Source organism: Sapajus apella, unplaced genomic scaffold, assembly GCF_009761245.1.
Source record: "Sapajus apella isolate SASKATOON/1434 unplaced genomic scaffold, GSC_monkey_1.0 scaffold4, whole genome shotgun sequence".
Classification (NCBI taxonomy): domain Eukaryota; kingdom Metazoa; phylum Chordata; class Mammalia; order Primates; family Cebidae; genus Sapajus; species Sapajus apella.
Window position 1 is genome coordinate 31,921,616 of NW_022436944.1, and position 10,285 is coordinate 31,931,900.

Consider the following 10,285-nt stretch of genomic DNA (forward strand, 5'->3'; position numbering starts at 1 on the left):
ATTCTTTCACATTCTTGTGAAATGGAGATTTTATAGCTTACCTGTGGTATGTAATCTCTCAGACACTAACATCTAGGAACTTGACAAATGTTCATGTGAATTCTGCCCAGCCTTTCCCTGGAATATTAGTAGGCCAGTAAAATATGAAAGCTATTCTTGATTTCTGCTGAATCAGAATGTGATGCCTGTAAGACAGCGGCTGGTTTGTGTCTATGACACTCATCTTAGAACTGCCCCACCCCCAGGAATAGCCTCTTTGGGCAAGTTCGTAACTTGCATTATGGTGCCAGAACTGTAGCTCATCGTATCAGGAATTAGGTGACCTAATCTGGGCTAGTCAGATTTTGTCAACGAGGGCTTTGAAATCTATCTAGGACTGGCTTGAGGAGATGGGCACAAGAAATGCTAAGTTGCTGTTACAGGGTAGCTTTCTTCAACCGTCTGTACCAAAATACACAGAAAGGAAAGTCTCTGCAGAGGGAGACCAAGAGGCTGTGTGACCCACTGGTCTTGCCAGCCTTCCAGGTCAGAGCCTGCGTATCGCTTTTCTCTGTGGGAGGCACCATGCCTGGCACTGGAAATGTAGCAGTGAACAAAGTAAGCATGGCCTCTGCCTTCATGGAGCCTTTAGTTGGGGAGATAGGCATTAAACCAATAGCCATACAAGCACATGATTTCAATTTGGGGCATATGCTAGGAAAGAAAAATAAAGATGTGACTTAGGTTGGGTTCCCAGAAGCCAAGCCTGAGGCAGGGACTTCTTGTGCAAGTGATTTCTTGAGGTGCTTTCACAAGAAACCTGCGAGGGAAACAGGATAGGGCAGGGAAAGAAGCTGAACCAAGATTTGATTTGAGCTGAAGTCTAGCTTCCATCTGATCCCATGTGAGTTCTGGACCATGAAGACATTGAGTTTTCCCACCTTGAGGCAAGGGATTAGGCCTTTGTACTGAGTATGAATTGGTCAGTCATTAGCTTGGCCCCTGCCACAATTCCCCAGTGAGAGCGAAACCTCCCAGGTATTGCCAGGTGTTGCGCCTCTCCAGAGGACAGTACAGCTGTGAACCTTTGGCAACCAATACACAGTAGCTGGGAATGGGTACCAACAGTGCTACTGCAGTATAGGAGAATGTGACTGGACGGAACCTGATTTATATTGAATAATCCAGGGGAGACCTTGTGATTAGCAGCTTTTATAGCAATTTGAAATATTAATTTTGTCTCTGAATTTTTTTCACTCTCCAAGGAAGTAACCAGCTCCTGTGTGCTTCTCATGCATGGCAGGAAGCGGACATGCTTAATAATGACCCTAGCCCTTGTTTGGGAAGCAGAGGAGAGTGGGAGAGAAGAGGGTCTGCAGACAGGAGCCTCAGGAGTAGTGGAAAGCCGTGTGCCACTTGTTTGTACCACAGTGAGATGGTGAACTTCAGAGTTTCATGGTTTGTTGTGTGCTGCAGAGGAAACCTGCACCTCAACACTAGGTCTTCCAGACAAGGCAAAGACCTCCGAGCTTGGAGCCACCTCTTTTAAGGGCCTCCACAGACTTGCCAGTGAAGATAATAGCAACGACCCAGATAGACTGAAGAGTGGAGGTCTTTACCCATTTTTCCAGGTCATTCATGAGTATCCTAAATACTTGCAAGGCCTTAAGAAGGGGAAAGGACGTCCCAATGACCACAGAATTAATTTCTGCTTGCAGTGCAGCAGAATGAGGCCAGATGGACTTAATTTGCTTTGAAGGAAAGAAAATGTGCTATCTCTTGTACCCTCCTTGAGCGTGTGAACCCACACCTGAAGGATGGGTAGTAGTAGCAAGGGAAAGAATTGGGAAATGAGGATTGCTTACGGAAAGAGCAAACTGCATAAAGCCAGGAGGTAGGACTGGCATTATAAGCAAGGTGGGTAGGCAGGTGTCTGGTTAAAAAAGTTTTTCTAAGTTATTGAAAGGTTCTAACTAGAGAGTGGCCTGATCAGATTGGATTTTTTGAGATATTTATGTCACTTTGGAGGTAAGAACAGAAGTGGAAAGACAAATGAGAAGAGCTTTGCATTGGCTCAAATGAGAGATGATGGTGACTTGGATTGGCAAGATAGAGCTAGAAGTAGAAGGACTTGGAATATCTGTTCAATATGAGAACAGATGGAATTGCCCAGACTTGTCCGGTTTGAGCACTGCCCTCGTGACCCAGGTGTTAGATCTCTGAGCAAGACACAGGACTGAAGATATAGCCCCTATTCTCTAGAAACAGGGTCTGAGTGCAGGGTATGCCCATCCTTTGAAGCCCAACTCAGACTCACATTGTAATAGTATCGCAACAATGACACCATGGTTAATCAAGCACTTCTATGCACTTTACACACATGAGTTCCAGCCGTGACATTCACCCTTTAGGTAGATAGCATTGTCGTCATTGATCAGGAGATGGTGACTTAAATGACTTACTCCAAGTTAACATTAAAAGACTTATTCCAGGCCGGGTGCTGTAATCCCAGTGCTTTGGGAAGCCAAGGTGGGCAGATCACCTGAGGTCAGAAGTTCGAGACCAGCCTGGCCAACATGGTGAAACCCCCGTCTCTACTAAAAATATATTAAAAACAAAATCAGCTGGGCATGGTGGTGGGTGCCTGTAATCCCAGCTACTTAGGAGGCTGATGCAGGAGAACTGCTTGAACCCAGGAGCTGGAGGTTTCCATGAGCCAACATGGTGCTACTGCACTCCAGCCTGGGTGACAGAGAGAGACTCCGTCTCAAAACAAAAGCCGTATTCCAAGTCATTCAAATAGTAAATGAATTCCAGCCTAGGTTTTCTGATCCCAAAACCCATGTCCTCTCCCTGGACCATGTTACCTTTCCTGTAAAACTTTCTGTGACGTGGGAAGAAAATCCTATCAGAATACTTAGAACTTTAAAATATGTACCTTGTTTCTAAAATTGAGACAAAGAACTAGAAGCATTTTTAATAGGAGTATGGGAGTCATGAAACATTTAAAGATTCAACCTTTTATCAAACTCATATATAATGTTGTCACCATAAGTCCTGTTGCCACTGGGTTTTATACCAGATAAATCTGCAGTTTCAGATTTTTGGTGTATTGGAGAGGATAGTTTAATGTCAATGCTACAATACCCAGTAGGGGGCGCCCAATTCCTTTTAGAAAGTTTGAATCACTGACTCATTCTCTGCTCTGAACACCGAAGATTCTGAATACATGTGATCTTTTGCTTGAAAGTGATTCTGGATACTAAGATTCTGAATACATGTGATCTTTTGCTTGAAAGTGATTCTGGATACTTGGGCTGCCCAAATATGCTGGGTAGGGGCTTATGTGAGGAAAGCACAGTCTCCCTGGGATTCTGGCCAGCCAGGCTTGGACTGGGCAGCTCACCTAATAGGCTTCTCACTCATGCTTTGTTGGGGGGCAAAGTGAGGGCACCCAAAAGGTGGGGGGAGCAGTTTAGCACTTTGGTTAAAAAGGTCTAGAACCAGGAATTTTGCCCACCTGTGCCCCGAACTTATAGTCAGACCTGGGGCCCTTTCATTAAGCTATTTCCCAGATCTTTGTATTAAATCATTTGGATAATCTAGGCATCATCCAGGAACAATCCATTAGGCTCTAAAATGACTATTTTTCTTAAAAAAAAAAAAAAAAGAAAAAAGACTCCTAGGATCAGGAGTTCACATGCAGGTTTGTTAATACGGGCACGCTCTGGTCGCAGGAGTTTGGTGTACAGATCATTTCATCACTCAGGCACTGAGCCTAGTACCCAGTAGTTATTTCTCCTGATCCCCTCCCTCCCTCCACCCTCTGGCTCTCAGCCAACTATTATATGTACTCTATCACCCTGGTCACAGCAATGCAGTTGTCTCAGAATCGAGCCTCTGAGTGCTGTGAGGTGTGAGAAGCACAACTACAGAGCTGGGACTGATGAACCCCATTCGTTCATTAGTTCTGCTCATTACTATAAGGATTTCCACCTAGATTTTTATTTTAGTTTACCAACTGGGTTGAACCATATGAAAAAGCTGTTTTTATAAATCAAAAATAGATAAATGCTATTTCCTGTGTTTTCAGATAATATTCTTACCAAGAGCCAATTGTGCATGTATACAAAAACACACATAATACACATAAACTGGATTTGACGGGGGTGGGAGGGGGACAGGCAAAGGGTGGAGAGTTTGAAAACAACCAAATGACTCCAAAGGAAGTGGCGGAGAGGTTGACGTACAGACCCATCCCAGTTATTCCACGCCTTCCCTGGTGACTCAGATCCCCTTTATCATGCTGCTACCACTCAAGGGCAAAAGGGGTTTTCCTCTGCCCATCCGTGCACTCCTCTACCTTCTTGGCATCTCTGCCTGTGCCTCCTACCCATCTGTCATCTTAGTCTCCAGCAGTTCCCCTATTCCCCTCCACCATGCCGACAGAGTGGTACTCACTCTAAGTGGTACACAGTCTAATGGGGCAGGGCTTCTAGAGGGAGAGTGAGGTGGCTGCATCCCTGCCTCTTGGCCAGTGAGGATGCCTGACACCTGTGATTGACTAAGACCCCATTACTCAGCCATGCAGCCTCCCTGTACTCAGACAGACAGACAGGAGGCGTGGGTCTTCCTGATGAGGCTCTTCTTCCTGGCCTCATTGTTACCACTCTTGCCTCCCAGCCTGTACTCTCAGGGATGGGTAGGTGTTACGGATATTCTCCCCACTTACCCTACTGCTCTCCTCTGGGCCGGGAGATTAGGTGCCTATTAGTCTGATATCTTAGTCCAGGCATGCAGGCAGCAAGGGCTCCAGGAGTGCAAGAAAAATGAGTCCCAGGCTGGCTTGGAGAGTCCCAGATGGACTCGAGGCAGAGGTGGACAGGGCCGAAGCTCTAGTCCCTCTCCCTCGTGTTGACTCTGCTGCCTGCCTCTTTCACCCAGGTTCTCTCAGTCAGTCAGTCCATGTATGTTTCTGTTTCCCTCTTGTTTACTGTGTTTTCTCCCTTGCTCTTATTGAAGCATTTATCTAAATATCTTACTCTACACATTTGACTTCTCTTATGTCATTCAAATTGCAATTGTCTCTAAAGTAGAACTTACATCAAATTCACATCTCATTTTGTTTTACATAATAGTTATTTACTTAAAATTATGTATAAGTAAAACGTATATAGGCTGCTTCAAAGTAGTCTCAAAAAAAAACTAAGAGTACATACCTTTGAGACAAGAAAGACCTAGGTTGAAAACCCAGCCAGGCAACACACCAGTCCATTCCCAAACAGGTTATTTGCCTTTCTGAACCTCAATTTCCTCATTGAAAATGGGGTTGATAATACTGCTTACATGAAAGGCTTCTTGAAGGAGTAAATGAGACAATGCAAATAAAGTGCTTAGAACAGTTTCTGGCACATGGTAGCACTTGGTAAATATTAGCCTTTGTTTTCAATGTAATACAGTAAGTATTTCAAAGAAGCTTACATTGACACTCTGAAGTCAAGCAAAGAATAATTTTATTATATAAAAAGTAACTTCCAGATAATCTTTAGGGATTCTTTTACACAGCAGAAACAGCAGTGAATTAGGAAACGGAAGACCTGGGTTCTGGTTCTGGCTCCATCCTTTACTGACTGTGTGACCAGGAGCCTGATTATTAACTTCACTGAGCCTACTTCCTAGGGTTAGAGAGGAAAAACATATTTAAAACTGTCTTGTAGTTATAAAGAACTTTACATGTTTAAGTTAAACATGATTTATTTACTTAGATAAGTGTGTAATTTTATTCTTAAATTCATGTTTCCTGTAGTGTTTAATATATGTGCTAATTTAAACCTAAGAAATGTACACATGGGCGTATCTGTATGTGAATCTGCATAAACATGTTTTATAAAGTCTGGAAGAAAAGAAAAGAAACTATTGGCAGTAGTTACTTCTAGGGACAAGATTAAACTGATGAGGAAGGAAATCGTCCCATCTTTATATCCTTCTGAAAAAGTGATGAGGTTGTGGATAATTTTTTCAAATAATAATGTCGATATTCTGAAAGTCAGAAAAGCTGTTTTTTTGTTTGTTTGTTTGTTTTGTGGCAGAGTCTTGCTCTGTCGCCCAGGCTGGAGTGCAGTGCCACGATCTCAGCTCACTACAACCTCCGCCTCCCGGGTTTAAGCAGTTTTCCTCTCTCAGCCTCCTGAGTAGCTGGGATTACAGGCATGCGCCACCACACTTGGCTACTTTTTGTATTTTTAGTAGAGATGTGGTTTTGCCATGTTGGTCAGGTTGGTCTCAAACTAAGTCTGAATTCTGCCTGAGATTACACTATGTTAGACCAGGTAAGACACTCATATAAAAAGCCAAAATGTAAGAAGAAAGTGGTGTGTGCCCAGTGCACAATAAATGCTAAAGAAATACGGAATAGATAGGCAAAGAGATGGATGATTTAATGGATGGATGGATGGATGGATGGATGGAGAGATGGATGGATGGAGAGATGGATGGATGGATGGTAATAACGTGGAAGAGGGAAGTCAGAAGAGAAATAGATCTCTTGCAGCTGAAGGAATTTAGGAAAGCTTTGTGGAGAAGGTAGCCTTTTGAAATAAAGGCCAGATCTGAACATCTGGAGGTTAGAAGATGAGTTAGGACACTACTTTATGGGAGTGACATTCTGTCATTTCTGATTTTCTTTCTCCTCTCTCCCTTCTTTTCAACTAAGGGGTGTGGCTGATGTATTTAGAAACATATGGGAGCATTTTTTTGGCTGTCACACATTTTTGGTTGAGGGGATGTATCAGAGAATGCTGCTACATTTAATGAGATGTTGGCCAGGGTTATAAAATACACTGCAAAGAAGAATTGTTCTATCCAAAACACTGATGGTGACCACATTCAGAAACGCCAGTAAGTGAGAGAAGCATCATAAATAGATTATTGCAATGTCATTTTAAAAAAATTGCTGACATATATATCTTTACAAGTTTTCCGCTTTTGTTGGCCAGTTCAGATGATGTGATCTCTTTTCTAGGCAAAAGAGCAAGGAAATAAGATTGCAAAGGCCCATAATGGGGGCGGGAGCAGTGCTGAGCAGAGAGAGGACCAGTCTACAGAGACTGAACTTTGGTCTTCAGGAAAAGGGGCCCAGTCAAGGCTTGTAATTAAGGGAATAGTCTTGTCATATCTGTACTTGAGGGAATATCAAACCCCTAGTTTTTGAGCCTGTTATGGAGCCAAAATGTGAAATGATAACAAGTTTATTTTTTAAAGCTTCACCCTGGCTTTGCTTCAGAAAGCAGAAATAATTCATCCTATATTTTTTAAAACTCTCCTTTAAATTTTTTAAAATTTAATTTTTAAAATATTTGATAATTTGAAAGACAAATTATTCAACAAATTATGCTGAGACAATTGGCTTTCCATTTAGGAAAAATCAAGAACCCAAGTTAGGGTTTCACGAATTAAACATGAAAAAATGGTTAAAGGTGTTAGAGGGAAATGTAGTTGAATACTTTAGGAGCCTTGAGGTAGGAGAAGCCTTCTTAAGTAAGTTACAAAACCCAGGAAGCAGAAAGCATAAAAATAGATCAACTAAGTTTCTGCATGACAAAAAATATAAATTTAAAAGAATAGAAGGTATTCATAACATATTTAAAGGCAAAAAAAGTTCCAGATAACCCATAAAATTATAAATTAACAAGAAAAATATAACCCCAATAGAAAAATAGGCAATGAGCACCATCAGGCAATTCATAGAAAAAAGAAGACCTGAAAACACGATGGTGGCAGATATTTCAGGCTAACTTCCCCACTTTCCATGCTGCCGCCTTGCAGCTTGCCTCGCTGCATGTTGGAGCCTGGAAAGCGTCAGCCTGTAGCGTCCTGGCTCACCTAGAGCTGAGCTTCTGCCTGTGACCTGGCTTCTGACTGGATGTAACCTGGAGAAAGCTACTAACTCCACTGGCAGACAGAGTTGAGAAGGTCTTTGCTTTTTGTGTTTTGATTGAGGTTTTTTTTGTTTTTGTTTTTTTCCTGCATTAACAACGGCAAAGACTTCAGTGTCTATATCCAGTCTCCAGCTTCATGGGCGTCGTGGCCAGGACGTGGGGCATCTGCCACACAGCTGAGGCAGTATCATTCTGGAGACCAGGTATGGCTGAGGCTTCCTGGTTTCCGGATTGCCGAGCTAGCAGTTGGGGCCCAGCTTCCCAAATCCCCAGCTTTCAGGTCATGAGGGAAGGGAAAGCTCCCTTGGTGGGTCTGTTCTGAGCGCGAGTTCTGGGAGTCAGTCCTCGAAGCTTATCCTGAACCTGCTATTCCACCTTATCTGACAAAATGTTTAACACTCAATTCCCTATATTAAATCACTTTCTGCATAAACTAAGGGAGTGGCTTTTGTCGTCTCTAGCTGAACTCTGACACCTTAATAATAATCAAAGAAATTCAAACTAAACCAGCAATGCTATATTATTTCTCATTCATTACAAAGTCAACACTTAAAATGACTGATAAAATTCAACATTGGTGAGGATGTGGGGAAATGGAAATGGGCTGTCTCAGAAAGCCTTTTTTTTTTTTTTGAGACAGGGTCCTGCTCTGTCACCCAGGCTGGAGTGCAGTGGTGCAATCACAGCTCACTGCACCTTTGACTACCCGGGTTCAAGCAGTCCTCCCACCTCAGCCTTCCAAGTAGCTGGGACTACAGGCAGAAGCCACCATGCCGGGCTAACTTCTGTTTTATATTTTTAATAAAGGCAGAGTTTTACCACGTTGCCCAGGCTAGTCTCAAACTGCCGGGCTCAAGCAACCCACCTGCCTCGACCTCCCAAAGTGCTGATATTACAGACATGTGCCACCAGACTCAGCCTGGAGAACATTTTGAAGGCAGTTTGGCAGTATCTATCCAAGTGTAAAATATGCATCTCATCTAACTCAGCAATCCCACTTCTAGATATCTGTCAAAGAGACATATTGGTACATGTCCTTAAGACAGCATTTCTCAAGGATATTAAATGCATCATTGTGAGTAATGGAAAAATAATACTAAGTAGCTGAAATGCCCATCAAGAGGGAATATTTAAGAAAATTATTATACAACCATACTTTGGCATGTTCTGCAGTAGTCAAAGAATGAGGCAGAGCTCCAAGTACTAATATGGAAAGATCCCAGACATATTTCCCAGTGGAAAATAAGCCGCAAAACAGCACACATAATATTATCTCATTTATGTTTAAAAACACATGTAACAAAAATATATATTTCTGTCTAAACACGCACATGTCTAAATAAACACACAGTTCAGGAGAGACACAAGCCAAGCAACCCTGGGGTGTGGAAAGGTGAGAGGAGGAAGGGCTCACGCCTGGCTTTTGCTTATACTCTACGTGTCTGTACTATTCGGATGTTAGAATATTTTACCATAAGAATATATTCATATACAGTCACGTGTTACTTAATGACAGGGATATGTTCTGAGAAATGAATTTGCATTATTAGGTGATTTTGTTGTGCAAATATCACACAGTGCACTTACACACACGTAGGTGCTAGAACCCGCTACATAACCTGGGCACTGTGTAAAGCCTCTTGCTCCTGGCTGCAAACCTGCACCTCATGTTACTGTACTGAATACTGCAGGCAGTTGTAGCACAATGGTAATTACTTGTGTATCTAAATATATCTAAACATGAAAAGGTATTTTATTTTATTTTTTTGAGACTTAGTCTTGTTCTGTCACCCTGGCTGGAGTGCAGTGAGGTGATCTTGGCTCACCACAACCTTCACCTCCCGGGTTCAAGCAGTTCTCCTGCCTGGGATTACAGTAGCTGGGATTACAGGTGCACAGCACCATGTCCAGCTAATTTTTTTTTTTTAATTGAGACAGGGTTTCACCACGTTGGCCAGGCTGGTCTCAAACTCCTGACCTCAGGTGATCCCACCTCGGCTTCCCAAAGTGTTGGGATGACAGGTGTGAACCACTGCTCCTGGCCTGGTATTATCGTCTTATGGGACCACCCTTGTACACGTAGTCTGTCATTTACCAAAACATTGTTATGCAGTGCATGACTACATTATATGACTGCTTTAATGAATAAATTACCAGGTTATAAAATGCTATAGGGACAAGATCCCAACTTTCAAATGTCTAAGCGAGGTTATGTATTTATCTCTCTGTGTATCTGGAAAGAGAGGGGGGAAAGGAAATATGACAAAACGTAACATTTATTGGATCTAGGTGATATGCCTGTTCATTGTACGATTCTTACATCTTTTCTGTATTTTTAAAAATTTTTATAACATAAAGTTGGAAGTAAA